The 27,958-nt window shown below is 42.1% G+C and overlaps 1 protein-coding gene across 1 annotated transcript in view; it reads right to left on the bottom strand.

The window, feature by feature from the left end:
* METAP2 (methionyl aminopeptidase 2) overlaps positions 1-27,958 on the bottom strand; it is a 788,177-nt gene that overhangs the window by 759,357 nt on the left and 862 nt on the right. The gene's annotated exons all lie outside the window — the stretch shown is intronic.

Raw genomic sequence — 27,958 nt, forward strand, 5'->3', positions numbered from 1 at the left:
TTTTGAACATCATCATCAACATTATTTTAAATATTGTGAATTCCAGTAGTAATCCTAAAACTTGAATGTTCCAGAGTGGCAGTACACCCTGTAGGACAAATTATCAATAAAATAATTACTAATGTTACCAGGTTCAAGAACTAAAACATTTTCAGTTACTTCAGCAGGTCTTACACAAAACCAAATAAGATTCCAAAATTCAAGAAGTTCAGTTACATCTGAAGTACTCATATTCCGAGTCAGATCACAAAACTAAAAGATACATTGGTTGTACTACTACTACTACCACTACTACTACCACTACCACTACCACTACCACTACTACACACAATAATACTCAGTAAAAATAAATAAATAAAATCTTCATTCGGATTTTTTTCCCTACAGTTGGTACTCTTAAAAAGTGGGAAGGAAAAAACAGAAGCAGTTTTCAAAAACTAAACAAACTGCACGCGGGAAATATAAAAACTGTTCAGCATGCAAATCTCTAAGCTGTACTTCATGCAAATTAGCATTCAAATGTTTGTCAACAAACAAAGGGGAAAAAAGGGAAAAGGTAATTTTATCTGCATCTTTTCCACTATGGTGAATAGCCCGATATCCTAAAACAAGATAAGTTAGTGTGTGCATGAAAGTTGTTCAACATCTGAAAGGCTACAAAATAAGTGCCCTTTTATAAAATATGGGTCTCTTATTCTTCTGAAAACGGATAACAATGTAGAAAAATTCCCAATGCACTGCACTTCCTCTTTTCCAGCAATACTTCATACTGATGCAAAAATAAATAAATAAATAAATCATCCCAGAGATGACAAGTTGTAAAAATGGAAGGTAGAGTCTAGCAGTTAGATATCATCTGTACTGCACTGTACTGTACATCAGCTTTCCCACTCTCCTGAGGTAATTCAAGCACCCACCTCTGTAATACACACAAAAATGACATTAACTAACGGACCCCTTGACAGTTTTGTGTTATAAAATTATTAAGTAAGCATTAAAGATTTCAAATTCATCATTCTGATGAAATTCATTGGTAGTACTAGAATGAAAATGATAACTAAACCTGCAAGAAAGGACTGGGCATTTAGTTATTTTATACAGAAAATAACTGGCATCAGGATGTGTTGGGAAACTGCATTTTTTTGTTTTGTACCCCCCACCCCACAAACTCAAACAAACCTATACTTTCCATTATTAGAAATCAGCATTAAAGATCAGAAATTTATTAAATGTCATTTCAGTTTGACAGCTTATTTAAGTGGCTATCTTGTAGCTTGCATGTTTATACTGCTGAAGCCTTCTGGGGAAAGCCAATCTGCCACTAGAATTCAAAGAAATCACCACAACCAGCACTAACTGCCTAACTCCAGACTGCCAGTCAGCACATAAATGATAATCTCCATTCACAGACATGGTAAAGCTACAGTGTTAAACTCCTCATTAGCAGCTAATTACAATGTATCTAAAGTAAACATTGTGCCATCAGTCCGGACCTTGTTGTTCTCCTCGTTCTCCCCATCTGACCATGCTTAAGGTTGCACAAGCCCCTTCCAATATACATAAGCATACAAATCCTGGAAAATACTAACAAGCTCCAACAGACCTATTCACACTCAAGGTGCCACAATCCTGTCTGCACATACACCTCCACAAACCATGCATACAACGATGGCTTCAGTATGTTCACCTCCTGCAGTGCAACTACCAAGACCCACACACACATCCATCCGCACATGCAGTTCTACAGTACCTATCTATAACTGTGCTAGATACCATGACCCCTTTCACAACAGTGGATGTGTGTTTTATCATCTACATACATTATTTCCAACCAGCAAACAATACAAATCACCAACACATTATTCTAGTATCGCTGTTATTTCCCAGAGACAGCATATACTAAATCAGCATCACCCACTGCCCTGGACTGCTGCATTTTTGTATATGACTTCCCCAGCATGATCTCCCTGTGCACCAGTGTAGGAGAGAGGTCCACAACTTGCTTAGGCTTACTGCATTGAAGAAACCTTCAGAGATAACGCTTCTGCAGCATATTAAGCCTTTGTGAATCCAAAGGTAGGTTTCCCACTTGGTTTTATTTTGTATAGGTAAATAAAGCATGTACTTGAAAATTTTGTTTCTGACCCTAGCTAACCATTGGCTACTCAGCTGCTCCACCCGATGCTGCTCGACAGGAAAAAAAGAAAATAAAATTTAGCTTCTGGTTGGTACTACCTCACAAGCTCTAGCCATCATTTTCATCAAGGAGAGAAACGCAGAGTAGAGTTAGCACCTGGAGGCATTTTATACACTGGTAAAGTTGACATATATGTTCCAGGCTGAGCAAGACAGGAGGTATGACCTGCGAGGATGTGCACATACCAAGTCCTAGGGCACTCATGTCTCAACACACCCACATGTCCCAAGCTCAGTGATGACCTAGCTTCCACAAGGGCTCAAATGATCTGCCAGTCATGTACCTCCCTTGAGGTTGGGCACACCCACCATCCCTACCAGCTCATCACATGGTGTACTCAAACTCTTATTGCCTGGGCCACTGTCAAGGCTTTATCCCCTTATTCCACTGGGTTAGTATATGTTTCATGTTTTACCGTTGAGAGTCATCATGCAGACTGCCACAATACAAAGCAGGCCAGCATTACTTTAAGCAAGATTGCATATTTCCAAACCATTTTACAATGCACTGTCAAAAGCAAAGCATCAGCTAAAGTTCACACTTGTTACAAGAATATCACTATACTGTATTGGAATCTTCTATAAGAAGGTACTGCCCAAGTTTATAAACATAATAATTAGCAGTCTACAGTACATTTCTAAACAAGTGAAGCAGCAGATCACAAATACCTACTTTGAAAAGACAGGTCCATGTGCACATACAAATATTAAAAAAATCCCCCATATTCCACAATGAAAATCTCCCGGGATACAAATAGTGACCCTAATGTATATCCAGGATGAGCTTAAGTAAACTGTGGAGTACCAAAATGTTTTTCAATGTAACTGGTGAAGGCCAACACAGCAGACACATATACACATCTAAACTTAAGACTAGCTCCTTCTTGCATTAAAGACACAAAGATGTTGTATGAATGGCCCAAGATGCCTTTGAATGTCTACATTTATCTTGGCATCTGCAAATCACACTCACTTTTAGGTATTATGACCGCTCATTGTTACTTCACAGAGATTTGCATATGCTTACCCATATTTTGCATTGTCTGCCTCTGTTCATCAACATTTCATACTGAACAGAAACATTCCTGGCAACCTTTATTGGAAATAATTACCTGAAGGGAGGGATTCTCTCATACTTCCCCAATTAGTGGTGTACAAATGCAGACAGAACCTACATTAAAACATCAAGCAAAAAAAATAAACACAACTTCAAAAATACAGCGTTGTTCTACATCACAAATGCCATGGGCCTCTATATGGAGCTGACACCACCTTATAAAAACGGTCTACCCCAAACCATTTAGTCATCTTACTTTTATATTAAAAACTACCATTCTCCACATTCTAAATATACAACTCCCAAATGCCTTGTTGAACCCCCCCCCCCCCTCCAGTGCCTTTAACCCTGCACAACTACTCTAACACATAAAATGGAAGGCCACAACTAACTGACAAACTAGGACATTAAATAGCAGTCAAGAAGACAAATAATCACATACATTTTTTGGGTGCCAGGCTTAATATTGTTAATTAATGGCAAACTCTCTCCTTGTTTATCTCTAGTCTGCAATTTCAGGGATGTAACACTAAACAGTGAGACTACAACCTCAAGGATTCCTCTCCATATGGAGAGTACAATATCACAGTTACTATTAATTCAAAGCAGGGTGGATGGGATCCCCACAGTAGGGGCACAGAAGGTTGTGCAGCTCTGCAAAAAAGTTTGTATGTGATTTGTTATACTTGCACACACTTTACATTCGAGTCTAAGATTTTATGGAATCACACCACCACTGGAATTTCATTAGTAAAACATTCCCATACTTTACTGTCATACTTACTATACTGCAAAAGTAATAGAAAATGTAAAATTAAAAGCAGGTTGATTTTAATTCTCCAAACATTTATCAGTATCAATTAATATCCTTTTCACAACTATGTTAAACTGTGTCTCATTGTTTTACTTTCATGATCAAACGAAAAAATAGCAGCAAACCAGATAACGATAAATCCAAAACCAGGAAGCAGAGCAACAGCAAATGATGAATACAACGTCCTTTATTTTAGTTAAACAAAAACTTTCAAACACAAGCGCTTTCGCTCAGAAAATTCTGAGCTTTATCAAGTGATGCCATTTTGTTACACAAAGTGCCTTATATATCTTAGCAGCCTTTCCGTAAATTGGAAGAACCCTGCTGCTAATTAGTACCTTAAAGAGAAACTTAACCCTTTCATGCGTATAATACAACCAACATAAAGTGCAACTGCTTCCAAAGCTAAAGAATGATCCATAAAAACATGTCTCATATGTTGAGTGCACAGAATCATTAAAACCCAGCTAATTTGGAATACCATCCAGCAATAAAAACATATTGGATAGTTAAAAAAATCCATCTTGGTTAATTCTAAAATGTTAAAATGCAATAAACATTAGTTCAATACAACATATGAACCATCATTTTGAAACAATGAAACCCCCCATTAAATATTCATACTGATAAATATATAAATGGCAAATCCAGCCACCTCAAATGTTATACAATAGTTTAATATTTAAAAACTCTTATTTAAAAAAAATGTGCAAAAATACAGAGGTTGTTAAATTATTACTAGATGTAGGTCCTCCCAACACTAATAATCAAAAAAATATACCTAAAGCTTAAGTCTGAAAAATCAAATATTAAAAATTTTTCGAACAATAAATGCAAATGGTTATAGTCTTGCCCTTCTTAATTTCAACACAGGTTTGATGCTAATGGTTCCACTGAGCCCAGGAGATCTTCTTGCATCTAACCTTAACTGCCATAAGAGCTTGCGATATTCAAGGGTCGATTCCCAATCACCGCCCCTATCATCCAACTCCACTTGTTCAAGAACTATAAATTTTATATTAATTTTTGAACAGCTATGAGAATGCTTGAAAAAAGCATTGGATTCCTTCTTTCTAGTAATGTCATAAAAATGCTCGTAAATCCGTTTTCTGAGCTCCCTTTCGGTCTTTCCCACGTAAAAACTTTTACATGTGGTACAAAAGCCCAAATATACCACCCCTTTAGTACCACAGGTGTAGAAACCTGTTGGGTGAATTCTAAACCTCCTTGATGGAATATATAGGGATTTTTCATTCAGAATGGCATGACATTGACTACAAGCACCACACCTGTATGTACCTATTCTTGGTTGCTTGACCTTCTTTTTAATTTTGTGCTTCTTTTCAAACATTTCCTTAAAATTTACACCCCTTTTCCTTACAAAGTTGGGTCTTGGGGGCAAAAGATCTCTGAAATCCTCGTAAAGGGCAAGAACCGGCAAGTACCTCATCACCGTTTCTTCCATTTCCTTTGAATTAGAGGCATAGGTGTAAATAAAGCTGTTCTTAAAATTGTCAGGTGTGTTAAGTGCTGGTCTTGGTACCACTACCGCTCCTTTCCCTAAAATAGGTGTATAAACAGTATCTCTTAGGGAACCAACCTCATCAACCAAGCTCTTAAAGAGGTCCAAGGGGTAACCTCTTTCCAGAAATAAAGACTGCAGTACTTCCACCTCTAGTTTGTAATCTTCATAAGTGCTACAGATTCTACTGGCTCTTATGAGCTGTCCTTTTACAATTCCCTTTTTTGATAAAAAGGGTGTGCACTCTCAATGTAGCAGAGAGTTAGAAAAGGTGGATTTACGATGCAACTTAGACTGGAAAGTGTTGTGAGTGTAATCCTTATACAAAGTGATGTCCAGGTAATGCAATTCATGGAGGTCCACAGAATGCGTGAATTGCAGAAAACCAGTGGTGGTATTAATGTACCTGAGGAATTCTCTTAGCTCGTCCTCTGTACCTCCCCAGAGAATGCAAATGTCATCCAGGTATCTCCTGTAGAAGAGAATATGCTGCTTCCAAGGGGGTACCAGAACATATGTGTGTTCCCATTTATGAAGTACCACATTGGCATAAAATGTGGCACATGATGCCCCCATGGCTACTCCTCTACATTGCCTGAACAACTCACCATTGAAAAAAATAAATTATTTTGCAAGACAATCTCCATAAGCTCAACCACCAAATTTGTTAGCTTATTACTCAGGCTGGTTTCTTTATTAAGAAAATCACCAAACCATTCCAAACCTTCCGTGTGAGGTATACTTGAAAAAAGGTCCTTGATGTCAATGATAATCATGAGCAAATCTGGGGAAAAACAAGCGGTGGGAATATCACGCAAAAAATGCCAAGAGTCCTTACACACATAACTAAGCAGGGGCATAAATTCTTTTGTTAAATAGTCAATAAATTTTCCTATAGGCTCAGTGACACCTCCTGCACCTGCTACTATTGGCCTAAATCTTAGTGGGTCAAGCCCTTTATGAATTTTTGGAATACCGAATAAGACCGGTATCTTCGGTTTCTCTACATGTAAATAATTGAAAAGCCTCTCATTAATGGCTCGTTGCAACAAGAGGTCTTTAAGATAGTAGTTGATCTGTGCAAAAGCTATATTAACTTCACTGCGTGATACAGTGTCATATTGCTCATCATCCTGAAGCATGGTGTGGATATGAGCTTCATATTCCGCAGTGAACATAAGTACGACCCCCCCCACCCTTATCTGGTTTCATTATCCTGACATTCTCCTCCTTGAGTCGGTTAATGAAACTGATTTCCTTCATGGACAAGTTACACAGAAGTGAAGACTTTTTACCATTAGACATTTTCCTGAAGTCTTTTTCCACTAATTCCTCAAAAAACAGAATTATTGGATGCAGTGGGGGGTTGACTATGCTAGTGCGGACTAGAACTGTTTCCATGTGTTGTTGCCCTTTAAATAAATGCGTTAAATTTAAGCCTCTAGTGAAAAGTTTCAATTCTACCAATGCCTGTGTTAGATTCATTGGTTTGGAGGGGACAAAGTGTAAACCACGGGTGAAAACATCATATACCCAATTTTCCAGTTCTACATCTGTGTAATTATAAATTATAAAATTATCTTTCTTTAACATAATGCAATTACCTTAAGAATCTCTCATGTTGTTAGTAGGTTTGAAATGAGTATTAAAAATACATTCAATGTCCCCTGCAAATTCAGAAGCACAAAAAATACTCCCTTCTTTTATTTTCTGCGAGTCCATACTCTGGTTACTTGCCTTTGTCCCCAAGCCCCGGTCTTCCCGGGGTTCCGCTGAAAATCCTGATTGTTACCCCTTCTACCTTTTTTAGCTAGTCTTTCGCTTCTCCTGGGGAGTTCTTCCATCTCCTCATGTGTATCATCCCCCTTATCTGGAGCATCTGTGGGTACCATAGTTGAGACCCCTTTGGTATGCCGATTAGGGGAAGGATAAGCCACTCCTTCTCTATAGTCTATCAAATCCCTTTCTAACTTCCTTAATTTTCTATTTAATATCTTGTCACAAAATACATCCACTTTATCAAACATTTGATCATACTCCAGCTTAAAAGCCATAAAGTCTGCATCAGTTGTTAGCTTATTATTTAAAGTTTCTAAATCATCCAACAATGCTTGTACTTTTACTTCATATTCCGTGATCATTAACCCTGCACGACTACTCTAACACATAAAATGGAAGGCCACAACTAACTGACAAACTAGGACATTAAATAGCAGTCAAGAAGACAAATAATCACATACATTATTTGGGTGCCAGGCTTAATATTGTTAATTAATGGCAAACTCTCTCCTTGTTTATCTCTAGTCTACAATTTCAGGAATGTAACACTAAACAGTGAGACTGCATTACCTCAAGGATTCCTCTCCATATGGCAAGTACAATATCACAGTTACTATTAATCCAAAGCAGGGTGGATGGGATCCCCACAGTAGGGGCACAGAAGGTTGTGCAGCTCTGCAAAAAAGTTTGTATGTGATTTGTTATACTTGCACACACTTTACATTCGAGTCTAAGATTTTATGGAATCACACCACCACTGGAATTTCATTAGTAAAACATTCCCATACTTTACTGTCATACTTACTATAATGCAAAAGTAATAGAAAATGTAAAATTAAAAGCAGGTTGATTTTAATTCTCCAAACATTTATCAGTATCAATTAATATCCTTTTCACAACTATGTTAAACTGTGTCTCATTGTTTTACTTTCACGATCAAACTTACTATATATAACTGCTAATCAGGAAGGAAGCAAATAACAGTATTGGGAGGCTAGGAACAGCAAAGTACTTAGGGTTGCCACCTTTTCAAATGGCCAAAGTGGGACATTTTTGGGACAAACATCAGATTTTACAAGCCGACACATACCCACGGTCAGTACAAAGGATAGAACTTAACTTTTTTGCCTAAATAAAAAGCTTATTCTTGTAGCATTTTAGTTGCTTATTCTGTTTCTTATAACATTTAGGTATTTTAGATACAGAATAGCTGTTTTATGCAACTATTACATAAAATATAGAACATAATTATGTCCTACAATCTCAGGACATTTGCCATTTTTTATTTTTTTTTGTCAGGACACAACTGCCCAAAGAGGGACTGTCCCTCACAAAGTGAGACAGGTGGTAACCCTAAAAGTACTTAAATGATGATGCTGGGTCTAGACAATATAATTTTGGCACGATTACAATGAGACTGATAATTATGATAAATTTGTTCATGCACAGCTTCAAGACTGTAGCAAATGTGAACAATATTAAAGAGTTTGATAAGTATGACAGCAGTGGACAGCAATATGGTTCTCTGTATTGCAATCTGGGTAACCATAAAGTCATGCAATAATACTGAAGTACGGCGTACTCGAGAAGAAAATGACAACTATAAAAAAGGCCTGGAAATCTTTTTCACTACTAAAATAAATGACCAGGCCAATGGAGTGTTAAGATTCACAGCTAAAGTGGAATCAGTATATTGAACACAATTTCCGCAGTCCAGGTGCACTGGTGAGATAACACCTGAATGCTATGCTCAACTTTGTAGCTCATTTATTTAAAAGAAAATTATACATTTGGAGCAGCAGGGTTACATAGGAAGTTAATAGGCTAATAGCCCAAGGGCCAAGTGCATACCATTATTTCCACATTCAGCACCTACTGCCCCTGTCCAAGAGGGATACAGGTGGAACCCCTAAGGTGAATTTACAGTCACCCATCCAATTTACCAGATTGCATTTGAAGACAGCCAATGAAGATCTTTGTTTGACATGAAGTGAGAGTCTGCTCCAAAGATGTGGTAACCTCTGGGAGACAAATCTGCCCCTCCAGCAGGTTTCATTAATGTCACATACCAAGTTAAGGTCTTTAGAGCGAGTAACCCATGTACCATTTGACAATGTCACATACCAGGTTAAGGTCTTTACAGCGAGTAACCCATGCATCATTTGACTTTCAAATATGAAGCATTGCCAGTAACACAGGGTCAGAGACTGCCTTATAAGCAAGGCAGAGATCACGTTTGAGAAGTTAGTTTGAAACAGAATAAAGTGACAGTGATTTCAGACATTCCCCATAGGACAGATGGTGAAGACCTATTTTCCTTGTGAGGAACCTTTGTGGTTTCTAAAACTGCTGTAGGTGCTTAGAAAGGTACATACCAAAAGGGGTGTCATACTCAATTATTGGCCCAATGAAGGAAGAGTATAGGGAGGTTATAACTTTTTTTTCCTGGAGGCAATGCCTTTACTTATGAGGTAAACAATACAGAATGCCCTTCTTACCACGGTCAAAGGTAAAGTTGCCGTCACCCTGTGTGCCCAAGACTCTTACCACCGAGTGTGTACTTAAGGTTTTGCTATTGATAGCAAGAACAATGCTTTTACCAAAAGGAATGAAAATACATTTTTTACACCTGAGTTTAAGGTCATGACTTTGGCACCAATCATTGTTGTGTAAGACCCTCTTATAGGATGTTGACATCATTTGGAGATTCTATGACCACTCCCAATTTGCAGTCATCAGAAAACCTGTCAGCCACCAACCTTTAGTTTTGGCTTGTACTTCAGAGAAATAGATTCCAAACAGCAGAGGTCCCAAGACTAATCCCTGTGGAACACCACTGGTTACAGGTCTGCTGTTGGAGGTGGATTCCCTATTTTGACTATACGAGTTTTATCAGTGAGCCAGTTAGTGACCCACCTAAAGATAGAAGGGTTGATGCCTAGTTGGTTGAGTTTGTCAATGTTGCTTGAGTGGGGGATAGTGTCAAATGCCTTGGCTAAGTTCAGGTAGGCTGTATGCACACATTTCCCCTCGACCAGGGCCGTGGTGACTGTCTTAAAGAAGTCCACCAGGTTTAGCAGGCATGATCTCTCTCACAAATCCAAACTAAGTGTTTGGAGATTACCTATATATCTTTGTTTATAAAAGGTCCATGGTTCACTCTATGACCCTACAGATAAGGCTAGTCAACCTAATAGGTCTATAGTTCCCTGGGTCAGTGGAAGCACCACCTTTGTGCAAGGGAATAACGGTGGCAGTTTCCCATTCAGCTGGTATGAAGACAGTGCTTAGACTATGACTGAAAAAGGTACCCAATGGTATTGCTAATTCATGCTGGAGCCCACGCAGGACGCAGCCTGGGATGTTATCAGGTCCCATGGATGCTGTATTTTTAGCCTTAGGGCATTTATGACCTGCTCTTTAGAGATTAAAGGTAAGGGATAGGTGGTAGGGATGTCATGGGGTACGTGTGGCAGGGACAGGGGAGTGATTTCACAGAACCTGCTGGACAACAGGTTAGTTATGTCCACAGGCTTAGGATATGTGGTATGATTAACTACCAGTTCTGCACAAATCTGGGCCTTTCCTTTTAGGTTACACCCACAGTGCCACCATTTACCTCTAAATTTGGACTGCAGACATTCCCTCCAACTATCTACAGAGACGTGTCTCACTATAACCTACAGTGTAGGTGTCTGCACTCAGCTATCAGCTGTTTTGTTTCTGCTTTCTAAATGTTCTGGGTGACTTCCAGGGCTAGCACACTAGCGGCTTGACCAACCAGAAAACGCCTCCTTCCCTGTAGTTGTTCCTTTCTTCCTTCCCATAGATTATTTCCCCGTAGCTGTAACCCAACCCTAGTGTTTTCACCACTTATACCACTAGATGGCAGCATAAGTCTGGAGTATTTTTAGCAAAAGGGTTAAGAAGCTAACTGATAAAGGGTTATAAAAGTGATTGTTGCTGGCGGGACCCCTGCCTCTTCCAGTGGGGGCTGGCGGGACTCCTGCCTCTTCCAGTGGGGACTGGCGGGACTCCTGCCTCTTCCAGTGGGGGCTGGCGGGACTCCATAAGCCCTTGGGCTCACTTCGCTCCACTACCCTACCCCCATATCAATTACATTTATACCTAACCCTGCCACACCTACCACCAATCACACTCCTCCACCTCACAACTCCTCCCACAGTTACCAACCTACCATATATCACAACACACTGTTATAAATACTACCTCTCACTACACCACACTCCCTACCTCCAATTACATTACTCCACCTATATAGTCCTCCCATTACAAAATTCTCCACTTGCACACACTCCTCTATTCTCAACCAAACTCCATCCCTTTACCCCATCTCACTTAATTGACCAATCCCTACCAGACTGTCAGTATATTATTGACTCCTCCTTACAATTATACATCCTGAACTACCATAGACTCCTACATCCTACCTACTCACAACCTCTAACCTACTCTCAACATCTTAGCCTCATCTAGATAAATAAATCCAACTACTTCTCTTCTTTACAACAGCTTTCTTCTCACATTCACTCTCCAATCTGTTTCCTGCTTACACTAACTTCATATCATACAACCTATATTCCTTCACCTCCCCCCCTTACATCAACTCACTATCACATCACACCAAGCTACACAACTATCTGCTCTAGCTTATATTAAACTAATCCTGCTCCCCACACAACACAGCACTATTTCTCACCAAGATCACAAACCTATCAACTTCACAAAAAAGGCCCCTTCCTAGCTACTTCTCTATTCTCTGTAAATTAATCCTCTGTGGCGATATACACCCAAATCCGGGCCCCACTTTCCCTTCTCATAACTCTCCCAGCTACACAAAATGTCTAAACTTTACCACTCTTAATCTCCAAAGCATTAGGAACAAGATTTCTCACCTGCATGCATGGCCAAGACAACACAAACCTGACTTCACCGCCCTCACTGAAACTTGGCTAAAGCCAAATATCACAGATTCCGAGATCCTTCCACCAAACTTCTCCTGCCTCAGATAAGACAGACTCCACAAAAAAGGCGGTGGCATTACTTTACTATACCCAAGCACCTATACAGTCATTCCTTACTCTAAGCCTACTCCTCCTTTCCCTTCTGCTGAGCTATTAGTTACTTTCCTCAAACTCAATAACAGCAAAAGCCTTTGCATTATAGCTACATACATTCCCCCACGTAACAACTGCGCTATTTTAGAAGACTTTCTAGCCTGGACAACCCTTAACATACAAAACAAAACTATCAATGTGATAGTGTTCAATCTCGCCGTTTGTTCTTACACATGGGTTCGGAGCCGATCCTCGGCTCCATGTCGGCCGCTTGCAAGCTCTGCATCGAGAAGAAGCTCGAGACAATCTAATACCCACAATCCCCCTCTGCCTTTACCTCAGATCTAGTTTGCCGCTGCTGCGTGATCGCTGGGAGCTAGCTCGAGCATCTTAAGTTAAGATATAACTTATTTTTGTTATATTTTATTGGATAATTTGTTCTCATAGACAACAGAAAGGATTAGTTGATATACTGAGTGTATGTGTGTTTGAGTTGGTTGAATTCTCGGTACCGTTAAGTTTATTAATTGGTTAGAGTTTTTCGGGGCCTACCAACCCTACTTAAATTTGACACCGGACTTGACATTTAAATCGGATTTGACTTTTTTTCACCAGATTTGACTATTATACTGGACTTGACTCTTATCTTACTTGTAAAATGTCTGATAAAGTGAAATCAGGTTTTAAGCGTTGTCAGTGTGGCCAAAAAATGTCAGTGACTGACAACCATAGTTCCTGCGTCTACTGCCTTGGCCCTCTCCACTTACAAGAGGACTGTTCAATCTGTCACTCTTTTAGTGGGAGGGTCATGACAGATAGGCGCAGGAAACTCATGGACAGAGGATTATTAAAACCTTCTTTTCAGGAGGCTCTGGATGCTTCTGACCAGGCATCGAAATCCTTGAAGGAATGGAAGACGTCGGAGCCCAAGTCATCGGCTCCGAGCTCTTCGAGTAAAGTTAGATCACCGGTTCCACAGACTTCGGGGCCGAGTGTTCAACTGGTGTCGGTTCCTGAGCCTCGAATCTTGGAACCGGTGATGGAGCTCCCTCCTTCGACTTTATTGAGGTCGGCTCCGTCTTCGGTTCCTTCGACCCGTTCTTCTTCCAAACTCTCCGATGTCGATGTGGATCGTGTGGTGCAGAAGTTATTGGAGCATTCGGCCCTGTCCAAACTTATTTCAGTTTCCACCCAGTTGGTGTCGAAACTTGAAGGCCTCCCAGTGTCTCCATCCATTCCTCCTCCGAGACCTGTCCAGTCTTTGGAGCCGGAAGAGGTTGATCTTCTGATTGTGGAGCCCTCGGGTCCAGAACCGTCTTTTTCTCGGTCTGTTCCTCTCACCTCGACTCCGTCGGACCCGATACCGAGTCTCGAGCCGACGATCTGTCCTTGGTTCCGGGGCCGAGTCGAACCGACGTTCGGTTCCGACTCTTCCCTCGGGCCTCGGCGGATCGATTCGGCTCCGTCCTCGGGTCGATGCCTTCGGTGCCTGTTTCGGGGATTCTTCCCATTTCTTTCTTCGGAACCGGGAGATTCTTCGATTCGGGACCCGGGGGCGTTCGACCTAATGAGGAAGGTGTTGTCTACCCAGACAACCACATCAGTGGAAGCAACCTCTCCTCCCCATAAAGGGCCGTTATCCTCCTCTGCACCCACGGCCACATCCAAGCGTCGAGCACCAGTGTCTCAGCCACCCCTGGAGGGTGCCCCTCTTCCTCGGAGGCTTCTTCGGATGCTCCCCACGAAGAAGTCCCTAGGAAAAGATTGTGTAAGAGGAGACACTTGGATTCTCCACAAGAATCCTTGACATCCGATACTGACTTAGATGAGTCAGAAGGGTCCCCTAAGTCACCTTCAGAAGAAGTCTCTTTTTCGGACATATTGGAGATCCTGAAACAGAGAGGTGACTGGCAGTCCCTTCCCCCTTCTGAGGATGAGTCAGTTTTGCTGAAGGCATTCGGTGCTCGCCCTTCTTCCTCCTGGGTCACTCCGCCCTTCGACGAATTAATGGAACTTATTGCTCGAAGGGCGTGGGAGGCTCCTGACACAGTGGAACCAGTCCCAAGGAAACCCAATAAATATATCACTGCACCTCAGGACAAGACCTACTTAACAAAAGGAGTTCCAGTGGACGCTATGGTGGTGGCCACGAAAAAGGAGATGTCGGAATCTTCCTCATCTGTCCATCCCCCTAATAAAGATTCTAGGACTATGGACAGGTACCGGAAGCGCATTTTTAGTTCAGCGGCTTTTTCCATGCGATCCCTGAACTATTTGACCCATTTTACACGACTACAGAGGGATCTAGTCAAAGAGTTGGGAGATACCCTCCAGGGTACTACAGATGCTGCTGTCTCAGAGAAGGTGACAGCGCAACTTAATACCCTTACATCCATTGTGAACTCGTCCATGAGGCTGATTTCTTACGCAGCCGAAGGTTCGAGTAGGGCAGCAGCTTCAGCGATTGCTCTTCGCAGACAATCCTGGATGCGCTTATGTTCATTTGCGGAAGCCTTCAAGTCTTCCTTTACTAACGCCCCATTTGACGGTGCCACTCTCTTTGGCCCCAAAGTAAAGGAGACCCTTACCCGGTGTGAACAGGAGGGAAAGACTCTGTCTGCTGTCGGAGTCCGTTTTTCCACCCCAACCAGACCGTACCCCAAAGGGCAACGTGGTGGGAAAATGTGGTTTCGAAAACCCCAAGGATCTTTCCCAGGCACACAGGGTGATGCCCCTTCTAGAGGCAGAGGTGGAAGACGCCGCCCTGGCGGCAGAGGGGGTCCGCAGCATCAAGGTGACAGGGATACACTCCCTGGTAAACCTTTCCAGCACTCCTGAGAGGAGGCCCGACTGTCCTGCTCTGGAGGCAGTCGGGGGTCGCTTAGCTTTATACCCTCAGGCCTGGCAAAATATAACTACAGACAAGTGGGTAAAAAGCGTGGTTACCAGAGGTTACAACATACCCTTTCTATCCCATCCCATTCTAAAGAAAAGACTCCCAGATGTACCGCCCCATCTGCGAGAGCCAGCAGCTATAGAAATTTCAAAGCTGCTAGAAAAAAGAGTCATCCAACCAGTCCCAGCGGACCAGCAAGGATTCGGGACTTACTCAAGGTTCTTTTTAGTTCCAAAGAAAACAGGGGACTGGAGGACAATCCTGGACCTAAGCGACCTCAATACCTTCGTCAAGAAAGAAAAGTTCCGAATGGTCACGCTTCAATCGATCCTTCCATTCTTACAGAAGGACGACTGGATGTGCTCAATAGATCTGGAGGATGCATACTACCACATCAAAATGGCCAGGGCATCCAGAGATCATTTGCACTTCCGGCTGGGGGCCAGTCACTTTCAATTTCGAGCCCTGCCCTTTGGTCTGACCTCAGCCCCCAGGGTCTTCACCAAATGCATGGCAGTGGTAGCGTCTCACTTGAGACGCCAAGGATTCCAGGTGTTTCCGTATCTGGACGACTGGCTCCTTTCTGCCATCACCCAGCGTCAACTATTACAGGCCAGAGACTATACTCTTCAACTGTGTGTTCACCTAGGAATTTCCGTAAACTTCAGAAAATCCTTACTTCAGCCATCACAGAATATCTTGTTCATAGGAGCGGAATTAAACACACGTCAGTTAATTCTAAGACTTCCTCCAGAAAGGATACTATCACTTCAGACTCACATACGTCTTCTTCTCTTGTCCAGGAAATCTCCAGCAAAACTGGTACTGAAGGTTTTGGGACTCATGTCAGCTTCTCTTATTGCAATACCCTTGGGAAGGCTGCACATGAGAGTCCTACAATGGCTACTGTTTGCACAATGGTCGTTCCAACAACTACCTCTAACACACAAGATTCTTATAACGAACACATGCAAAACACACCTAAACTGGTGGCTTCAAACGTGCAACCTTTCCAAGGGGAGACCATTTGTGCTACCCACGCCTACAGTTACGGTGACCACGGACGCTTCCCTGATAGGGTGGGGGGGCATCTTTCAGGGACAGACAGTCCAAGGCGAATGGACCAATTTGGAGTACAATCTGCACATCAATGTTCTAGAGTTGAGGGCAGTGTTTCTAGAGTTGCAACACTTTGCTCCCCTTCTTCCTCTGGGAACTATTGCAGTTCAGACGGACAACATGTCGGTAGTCTGGTACATAAACAAGCAAGGGGGAACCAAGTCCTATCAGCTATGCAGAGAGGCCATGAGAATCTGGCAATGGGCGGAGTCCACGGGTCGCTTTCTAATAGCAACGCACATCCCGGGTCATCCAACGTCATAGCCGACAGGCTGAGCAGAGCAATTCTGTTACCGCACGAGTGGTCACTGAAACAGTCAGTGGCGAAAAGGATTTTTCTCACGTGGGGCCAGCCTTCCTGCGATCTGTTTGCGTCTCCAATGAACGCCAAATGCAGGAGCTACTTTGCCCTATTACCCCCTCCAGGGAAGTCCCCAGGACGCACTGATTCACGATTGGCCCCGGGACTCCTGCACGCATTTCCTCCATTTCCCTGATATCAAAGTTTCTCCAGAAAGCCAGAAACCTACACAGGACAATAATCCTCATTGCCCCATTCTGGCCTCGTCAAATTTGGTTTCCCTTCCTGAAGACACACTGCATTCGGGGACCCTGGATTCTGGACCCAGAGCCAGATCTATTGACTCACTCTTCAGGGGCTCCCCATCCCGCTCTTGTCCCTCCATCTAGCAGCTTGGTTGCTCCAATTCCCAACTTAGCCAGGTCTGATCTTCTTTCCGCAGTTCAGAATATATTGGTGGCTTCTCATAAAGCTTCCACTACTAAAACATATTCTAGTAAATGGAAGCGATTTGTATTCTGGGCGAATACACAGCAAGTGGATCCTTTTATAGCTCCTTTGAATAAAATATTAGAGTTTTTAACGGACTTGTTCCATCAGGGTGCTTCTCCTGCCACACTAAGGGTTCAATTGGCTGCCATTTCAAATTTCCATGTGGAAGAATGTGGGGCTCCTGTTATGGCCCACAGACTTTGTAAAGCCTTTTAAAAGGGGTTTTCATATTAGACCACCAGTTAGATCTCCTCGTCACCTTGGAGTCTAAACTTGTTGTTATCTAAATTAATGTTGCCCCCTTTGAACCAGCCTCCTCTTGCCCATTAAAATTTTTGTCCTGGAAGACTCTCTTTTTGGTAGCCATTACATCCGCTAGGCAGTATCTGAACTTCAAGCTCTCTCCATCAAGCACCCTTATTTGATCTTTCACTCTGACAGAGTTTCTCTTGAACTAATTCATCCTTCCTCCCTAAAGTTTGTTCTATTAACAATATTAATCAGTCCATTGAATTACCCACCTTCTTCAAGAATCACTCCAACAAAATGGAGTATATGTTGCACAAATTAGATGTTCACAGACAACTAAGGTTTTACTTGGATAGAACAAAAGATCACAGAAAACTGATCAACTTTTTGTGGCCTTTGCTGATAACAGGAAAGGATTAGCGGTTACCAAAAGAACTCTTTCTAAGTGGTTAACGGATTGTATAATCTATGTCTATGATTCTTCAAATCAAACTCTTTTACACAAACCCAAAGGACATTCCACAAGGTCAGTGTCTACATCTCTGGCTCATGCAGCCCGCCTACCACTAGACGCTATTTGTGCGGCTGCTACTTGGTCTAAGCCACATACATTCATTTCTCATTATAAGGTAGACAAGGTTTCTAGGGACAGGGCAACCTTTGGTTCCACTGTGCTCAAGAACGTCCTTCCGTGAGTTCCTCAGGAACAAGGAGCTAGGGACGCTACCCATGTGTAAGAACAAACGGCGAGATTGAACACTATCACATATAGAAGTTATGTCCTTAACATAACGTTCCATGTGGAGTGTTCATCTCGCCTTTGTTCTTACATTCCCACCCTCCCGCCCTTAAGAAGAACGTTCATTTTTGGTGCCTGGCCTGGGGCATTCTGCTTCTGCTTTGCAGATGTTGTGTACATAGTTGACATGTGTATATATGTGTATGTGTCTATATATATATTTATATATAGACTCTTAGTTCTGGGCATATGTGAGGTAAGCATGAGTGTGCTCTCTCTAGAGACTGGTTTGCTTGCAAACTAGATCTGAGGTAAAGGCAGAGGGGGATTGTGGGTATTAGATTGTCTCGAGCTTCTTCTCGATGCAGAGCTTGCAAGTGGCCGACACGGAGCCGAGGATCGGCTCCGAACCCATGTGTAAGAACAAAGGCGAGATGAACACTCCACATGGAACGTTATGGTAAGGACATAACTTCTATTTCTAGGCAATGTCAATATCAATTGGCTAGACATCACCAATAAAAACTCCTCTACAAATATCAACCTCTATACTTACTCCCAACTTGTATCCGATATTACCAGACCACACAAAAACAATAACAAAGGGTCTACCTTGGACTGGATCCTGGTTTCTGAACCAGACAATATCTCCTCCTCAGGCACTCTCCCAGACAGTATCAGCGACCACTGTCCTGCATTCATTACACGGAAGCCCACCTCTACACCTAGCTCCCACCAATATAGACATTCCACAGATTTGTCTAATTTCTCCCATGATATCCTCAATGACATACTGCAGAAAAACTGGAGCCCACTAAAATCTCTTCCACTCAATGAACCAGAAAGCTGCCCTTCCCTGTCATCCATACTGACCACATACCATCCCACTCGCCACCACAGGTCAGAAAAAAAAATGTTGCTGTCTATAGAGAAACCCAAACTCTCAGCTGGCAAAATGCTATATGCAGTCTCCAAGCTATGGAACGCTCTTCCTCCCTCTCTCAGAATGATCAGCAATCCTGCCTTCTTCAAAAAATCCTTAAAAGTACATCTCCTCTCTCAATGGATATACTCCTGTTGCCTACCAAAACACCTGACATCCCACTCTAGGTTCCTATCACTATCACCTCCGTTAATATTTGCTCCAACTCTTTTCTATTACCTTCCTGTTTCTCTCTCCCACCTACTTCATACTTCTAACTCATTCTTGCTTTGTACTCATATATCTATACCCCTGTGCTATCACATCATCACACTGTTCCTCTTCTACTATCTCTCTCTTCCGCATATCTACCTCCCACTTTACATTCATCCAATGTACTTCCTTTCTTCTCCAACACACTAAGACCTTTGTTTGTAGTTTACATGCTTATAGTTAATGTGCATTATCTCCGTTTCACATATACTGTTTACACTTTCTTTGTAAATATTTCTGATGCATCAACACTGTTCATTAGTATTTTACTGCTTTTTGTATGCAATTTTGTGGTGCTTTTATATATTGCGGAGCTTTTCTTCCCGAGCCTCCACTGAAAATGGGCTCTTCTTAGGCCCAGTGGACTTTCCGGGTCAACAAATGCAATAAATAAAACTACAGAATGCCTTGCTGTTGTCCTTTGCTGAGGAAGCTAATCTGGACTCAGTTTGCTTTGAAGGACTTCAGAAGAAGTCTTATGTGCTTGTTTAAGCTGAGAAGGGAGTGTTTTTTTGTTAAGGAGGATTTGCTCCCTCTTACTGTAAAGCCTGTTAATGGCAGTTGTCCACCAGGCAGGTTTGCTCTTCCTTGAAGAGCTTGTTTTGGTCCCATCAGGTATGGCCAAGTCAATGCAGTTATACAGGCGTTTGTATAAAGCACTGGTGTAGAACTCTGCATAGCTGCCAGTTCCATCTGAGGGAGGAGGTGCAGTGAAGCTATTTATACCACCACGTAAGAGGTTAGAATCTGTTTTGGAGGGGGTTTTTTGTATAGTTGCTGCTGGGAGGGGGCTAGGTGTGATAGGTACTTCAAATGAGACTGATCTATGGTCAGATCTCACCAGGGAGGACCTCACAGTGGGGGGTGCTCAAGTGTTCTCCCATACTGATGAGCACCAGATCCAGAATGTTGGCACCCCTTGTGGGGAAGTTAAGCCAGCTGATCCATGGCATTGGAGTTCATGAAGTCAAGAAACCTCTGGGCAAATGAGTTTGGGCATGAGTAATTTACCCAGTCAATAAATACAACCAGCAATTTCCAGCCAGAAGGGTGTAAGCTACCCTCTCCTGTCACAAGTGTCTAGATCATAAATCCTAACGTAAAATAACTGGTTTGGAAACGGGGGTGCTTAAAAATAGAACAAAGACACTTAGAACAACAAGCACAATAGGCCGCCACCCAGCAATTCCCAGCTCAGAAGGACAGAGGCTACCCTCTCCTCCCACAAGAGTGCAAACCACAAACCTTAATGTAAAATAAGTGGCCTGAAGCCCAAAGTCCTTTACTCTGAATGTCTTAATTTTGGTTAACAATTACAATTTAATGAGACTACTAACAATTAGTAACAAATGCAGCAGAATATATTCAATTGAACACTATAAGAACAAGCAGTAAAAGCAAAATAAGGACAAACTTTCAACTTAAGCACTCAAGCCATTCATTTCTCAGCCAGGCACTTGTTCAAAACTTATAGCAAGCACTTATAAACCCTAGCACTAGACCCTCCTGTACTGTACAGATGAACAAGGCTCTCTATTCGGCCTTACCTGCCATCCAGTAAAACAGTTCCCTGTACCTATCCAGGCATGTCCAAAGGGCAGTTTCAGGTGTACTCTCCAGTCCAACTGGTGAATCTGGGCATTTTGAGGCAATGTTACAACTGCCTCATGTACACAGACAACCCCCTCCTCCTACCACCAAACACTAATACATGAGAGATGCTGTTATACAGCCAAACTAGAGGCTAAGCTGTCAACCCAAGACTGGATCAGACAGTCAAGAGGAGAAGGGAAATATTTGCATCACACCACCAGTCTTACAAAGACCCACTAAACCAGCACCGACAAAAACCACACAAATACACAAAAACATACTTGGAGGCTCTAAATAAAAATCTGCAAAACCAACAGAGACCTCCAAAGCAAACATCCAAGCAACCTCCACCCCCAACACAAACCAAGAAACACATACTTCAAAAAACCAGTGTGCCATGCAATCACAGCCCTTAAGGCAAAATAACATACCCAACATACTAGTAATAGGGGACTCTATAGTCAGGCACACTGATGTCCCACTCACTAGGCTGAATAAGGAGAAGGTTACTGTTAGCTGCCTGTCAGGTGCCAGGATCCGCCACATAACACAAGCACTCAGGTCACTTCAGAACAAGTACAAATATGACTCTGTCATTGTCCATGTTGGTGTGAATGACCTGAACCGTACCTCCCTGGACTACATGAAGAGAGACATGGAAGAGCTCTCTGATCATGTAGCCCAGGCCGGTATGACCCTGACCAGCATCCTGCCCTCACCAAGAATGATACCACGGTATAAAGAAAAAAATCTTGATTTTAACAATTGGCTAAGTTTCTGGTGTCATTCAAAGAGGATCCAGTGTCTGTCCGCCTGGGATGATATGCTCGACAAGCCATGCTGCTTCGCTAGACATGGCTTGCACCTGTCACCCTTAGGCTTTCTAATACTTGCCAAGGCTCTTGCCACCCACATAGTGCCTTTTTTAGGCAAGGCTCAAAAGATAAACCCACCACCATAAATAGCACAAGTAACAAAAAACTGAGGATAATGCTACTCAATGCCAGAAGTCTAAACCTCAAAATGCACGCACTCGAGGCACTCCTCAGTATGGAGAAAATCGATATAAGTGCAGTAACAGAAACCTGGTTTAAGGCTCCAGAGAGCACCCCAGCATTACCAGACTACAACTCATACCATACATTCCAACCACAGAACCCAAACCGAAATACAAAAGGCAGAGGCGTATCCATATTCATCAAGGATACCCACACCTCCTGGTAAGTGGCACAGCACGATGCTTCAGAGATCATCCACGTGCAACTAACAATGGGCAAAACTGCAATTCAAATTGTAGCTTGCTACAGATTACCCACCATGTTCCAGGATCCCCATTCCATGTTTCTGGAAACATAAAAGTCCTACCAAACACCCTTATATTGGGTGATATTACCTAAACATTAACTGAGAGAACTACTCAAGTACTAACTCCCTTGCCCAACTTTTCCTAGAATTTATAAACTCAAATGCCTTGGCTCAACTGGTCAACACTCCCATCAGAGGTGACAACATACTGGATTTGGTCATCACCAACATGGGCGACTGGTGTTCCACACCAGAGGTCAACCCCTCGCTGGTTAGATCTGACCATAAACAAACCACTTTGGATATCCAAATTCCGCCCCCACCCCCGGACAAGAAAGCCACCATGAAAAACTTTTCAAAAGCAAACTTCACGTTACTTAAGACCGAGGTGGAAAGTTTCAAAGCCCCCATGCTGAAGGATAACACTGCTCAAGCTGCAAAATCCTTTACTAATGCATTCTACAGGCAGCTACAAGAATGCATGGATCGTGCCATCCCAAGCAAAACCAAGACTCACTCCTCCAAGAAAAGGAAACTGGTCTGGCGGACTCCTGCCATAAACAAGCTATACAATAGGAGGAGGAAACTAGTACAGAAAAGAGTAAAATCCCAAGAAGGGAAGACATCCCTGATCAGTATCAGCAAGAAACTACGATCCCTCATAAAATCATCCAAGGCGAGCTTTGAAAGAAAAATTGCCAAGGACTCCAAAAGAAAACCACAAGGCATTCTTTAGCTATGTCAAGAATCTAAGCGGCAATGCTCAGATCTGCTCGGAGTTAATGCAGAATGGCACAAAATACACTGAACCGACAGATATCGCCAACATCCTGGCAGACAGGTTCAGCGCAAACTTTCACCCCTCTCTCACCCCCAAAAGGGCCCATAACCATACCAGAAGAATGCAGAGACCCAGAAATCAAGACACTCAGGTTAAAATGCCAAAACTCAGCATCAATGGGACCAGACGGTGTCCCAGGCTGCGTCCTACATGAGCTCAAAGACGAACTAACCCCTCACCTAAACACACTGTTCAAACTCAGCCTCTCCACAGGCTACATACCCATAGAGTGGCGCACAGCAACGGTTATTCCACTCCACAAAGGTGGAGCCACAACAGACCCCGGGAACTATTGCCCTATAAGCCTGACTAGCTTGGTCTGCAAGACTATGGAGCGCATCATCATGGAACTCATTAACAGAGACATTGGGAATCTCCAAACACTGGACCCTACCCAGTTTGGCGTTATTAAGGGAAGATCATGCCTCCTAAACCTGGTGGACTTCTTTGAGACAGTTAACAAGGCTATAGACAAGGGAAAGGTGGTATACACAGCCTACCTAGACCTCGCTAAGGCCTTCGACACCATTCCCCATTCTGGTATTATAGACAAGCTCACCAGCCTGAACATAAACCCTGTTGCCAAATGGCTCACGGACAGAACCCACATGGTGACAGTTGTGGGAGCTAGGTCTGTCTCTAAACTGGTTACAAGTGGTGTTCTCCAGGGCTCAGTCCTAGGACCCCTCCTGGTCACCATATACTTCTCAGAGGTACAGGCAAGCACAGGAGGACTATGGCTGACCAAGTTTGCAGACGACTGCAAACTAGGGGCTATAACTGACTCTCCGGCTGACACAGACATCCTCCAAAAAGGTCTCACTGAGACGGATACCTGGTGTCAAAATCATGGCCTCAAGCTAAATGTCAAAAAGTGCATAGTCATCCCCTTTGGAAAAAAAACAAAGTACCCACAAAATACCACATAAGTGGCAGTCCCCTAAATACGGAAGATGTAATAAGGGATCTGGGGACCCAAGTAGATAGTAATCTCACCTTTGATAATCACATTGCCAAAGTGATTAGAAAATCCTTCTACATGGCCCACCTAATCACAAAAGGGTTCACATCCAGATCAAAAAAGAGGTTATTGTGCCCCTCTACTCAATCACTCATCAGACCCATCAGAGTACAATGCCCCATTTGGGATGTACCTTACAAGACACCTGCAACAGCTGGAAAGACCATAGAAGTACCTCACCAAGAGGATCAATGGCGTCAAACAAATGCCCTATGCAGCTCGACTGAAGAAACACCAGTTGTACTCGGTTGCATACCGCCTACTCAGAGGTGATCTCTGCCTGACATACATGGCCATGTCCAACCCAGAATTGATGGACATGCTCCACCTAAAGAAAACCTTATCCCCTCGAGCCACACGCTCTAGGGATCTAAACCTCACCACAACAATAAATAGGATGTGCTGGAGGGATAGATTCCTGTCCCAGAAACTTCCCATGCTTTGGAACAAGATCCCAATCTACATTAGGCAGAGCTCCTTGCTAACACTCTTCAAAAGAAACCTTGACGAGTGGATGGGAAACAGAAAGTTTACCTCGGGGATCACTTCAGTGGCTCTGCTGGACAGAGGCACAGGGAACTAATCTAAGGGGACGGCGAAAGCAAACACATTCTGGCTAGGCTTATAAATGCCTTTGGGCAGATAGCCTAGTGCCCACCAATGAACCTATGAAAAGAAACAAAAACAGTAAAAGCAACTGAATAAAGTTGTTAGTTAAGTAGGAAGAGAGAAAAAGAAGATAATTCAAGGTTAAGAAACTAAGGGGGTGGGCCTTCCCAAATGACCTCACTGTACACAATAGAATGAGCTGATGCGATGGGACTGGGAGGAGTGTTCAATATCAGAATTATAGTAGAGGCAGTCAACTCAAAAGCTACCAAGTTTTAGGAACACAACAACTGGATGGGAGAAAAATAAAAGACAACCAGAAAACAAATAAAGAAACCTTGGAACTTAAACCAGAGATACGTTCACAAAACACAAAAAAAACACAGCTATTAAAGAATTTTAACAACTACAACCTAAGAGCAGCACAAGATTGTTAAGTATTAGTAAAACAATTATCACTAAACTAGTTATAAATCCCTATGTCACAAGATGGGTTGCCAACTGGTTCACTGACAGAACCCACATGGTGAAAGTAGCAAACTCCAAATCCAACTTCAGACTAGTAACAAGTGGAGTACCACAGGGTTCAGTCCTGGGTCCTCTCCTGTTTGGTATATACTTCTCTGAAGTACAGGCTAACAAAGAAGGTCGTTGGCTAACAAAGTTCGCAGATGACTGCAAACTAGGAGCCATAATCAAAACTCCTAACGATGTGGACATCCTACAAAAGGGCCTCACCGAGACATGCATGGTGACAAAGCCATGGCCTCAAGCTCAATGCCAAAAAGTGCGTCGTCATCCCCTTTGGTAAAAACTCTATACCCATGAACTACCACAAAGGCGATACACTGAAAGTGTGATAAGAGACCTTGGGACACAGGTGGACAGTAGTCTCTCCTTTGATTATCACATTGCCACAGTAGTCATGGAATCCTTCTATGTGGCACATCTCATCACAAAAGGTTTCTCATCCAGGAAAAAAAGAGGTCATTGCTCCCCTCTACTCATCAATCATTAGACCCATTATAGAGTACAATGCCCCTTTTGGTATGTACCTCAGAAGACATCTACAACAACTGGAAAAGCTGTAGAAATACCTCACAAAGAGGATTACCAGCCTCAAACAGATGCCCTAGGCAGATTGTCTCAAAAAACTCCAGACTTACTCTGTCGCATATCGCCTACTCAGAGGCGATCTCTGCCTAACATACAAAGCTATGTCAAACCCAGAGCTGTTGGACATGCTCCACTTAAAAGAAATCCCAATCCCTCCAAGCTACACGCTCTAGGGTCCTAAACCTTGTCACCACAATAAACAGAACATGCTGGAGGGATAGATCCCAGAGACTTCCATACTCTGGAACAAACTACCTATCAAACAATGCTCATTAGCACTCTTCAAGAAAAATCTTGGATGACTGGATGGGAGATAGGAAATTCACCCCAAGGATCACTTCTGTGGCTCTGCTTGACAGGGGCACAGGAAAACAATTTGGGCCAATAACCTAGTACCTACATATGAACCTATAAGTCTGTATTGTATGTATGCGTGTAATTGATAAATATATATATATATATATATATATATATATATATATATATATATATATACATACATATATACACATACACATATATATACATACACACACACACATATATATATATATATATATATATATATATATATATTTATACACACACACAGATATACACACACACATATATACATACATGTATGTATAGATATATGAGTGTTTATAAGTATATATATATATACATATACACACACACACACACACACACACACACACACACACACACACACACACACACACACACGTATACAAGTACATATATTTTTTGCTCTATCAGCTAATCATACATCAGCGTTGGATTTCCAAACGCAGTAATTCTTGTAGCCAGCCACAGGTGAAGGCAAAAATAAGAGGATTAGCTTAGAAGTCAGTTGAAGCAAAGCAAGAAGGGTGGCAAAGGCCAATGGAAGGTTGAATTGCACAGTTCAAGGACAGGAATGTCAGTATACTGAAATAGTACTCCCTTGCAGCTGTTCTAACTCTGATTTAGTACATCTGCTACCCATTACCTCTTCTCCATATCCTTCTTTTTAAACTCGAGTCCTTTCGCCTTTCCTTTTGCAGTTTGTTGTTTCCATATTTTCTCCCTCTGTCTTTTTCCACTTTTAAATAAAATGTTGCTTGTGCCTGTATCCTTTCTTCAATGACCGTTTATTTTTTTTAACACTTTTACTTGCATCATCAGCTTAATTTAGATTTCCCTATGCAGTTTCCAGAACTGAACCCAGTATACAGACTTTGGGAGGGAGGTGGAATTATGATTTCCTAGTAAGGATGGTGGGAATATGGAACAAACTGTCAAAGGATTTGCAGAATTTTCAAAAAAATGCCACCAATTGATTCTAACAGAAAAAGAACATGACAGCCAACATTCTGTCCACCCTGATGTCAATTTATGAAGAAGAGAAATTACTAAAATGCTAAATTAAATTACCAAAAAAAAAAAAAAAAAAAATCAAGCAGAAAAAAACCCATTAAGAATACGTACCTACATTTTATTACATTTTGTTTACTAGGTTAAATCCAGTGGGAGCTGTCCCATTTTAAAGAGGAAACTCAGGGAGAATACCCCATAACTTACAATCTACTTAAAGTACACAAAATTACAATTATAAATACAAAGAGACACTAAATCAAGCAGAACAGAAAATACAGACCTAGGCAGCAATATGCAGGCAAATTAAACAGCTATAATGCATACATTCAGTAACACATGTGAACTTGATAAGGATTTTTCAGATCTCCTTGGCTTATCAATGCATGACAATTGAAAATAACCTGGAGAGTGGATGCTAAGACATTTCAAAACAGTAATCTTCTGCAAGCTGTTTTTTTTTTTAATGGTCTGAATATTGCATGCTACTGAGAAAATTCAGGTAATACAGTAGAAGACCAGATATTTTGAAAACAATCTGTATAGTAAATATCATTAGAAGAAATCAGGTGATGCTGCCGATGTCAATGGCTGATTACAGTTTATAAAGCAAAAATGAAGATATTTCTTCTGCACTGCAACACCCTGCTTTGGGATCTAAAAGCCATGACTGCCCTTCA

The sequence above is a fragment of the Protopterus annectens genome, chromosome 11.part0, assembly GCF_019279795.1.
Source record: "Protopterus annectens isolate FY-2018-M chromosome 11.part0, PAN1.0, whole genome shotgun sequence".
In the NCBI taxonomy this organism is placed as follows: Eukaryota; Metazoa; Chordata; order Ceratodontiformes; family Protopteridae; genus Protopterus; species Protopterus annectens.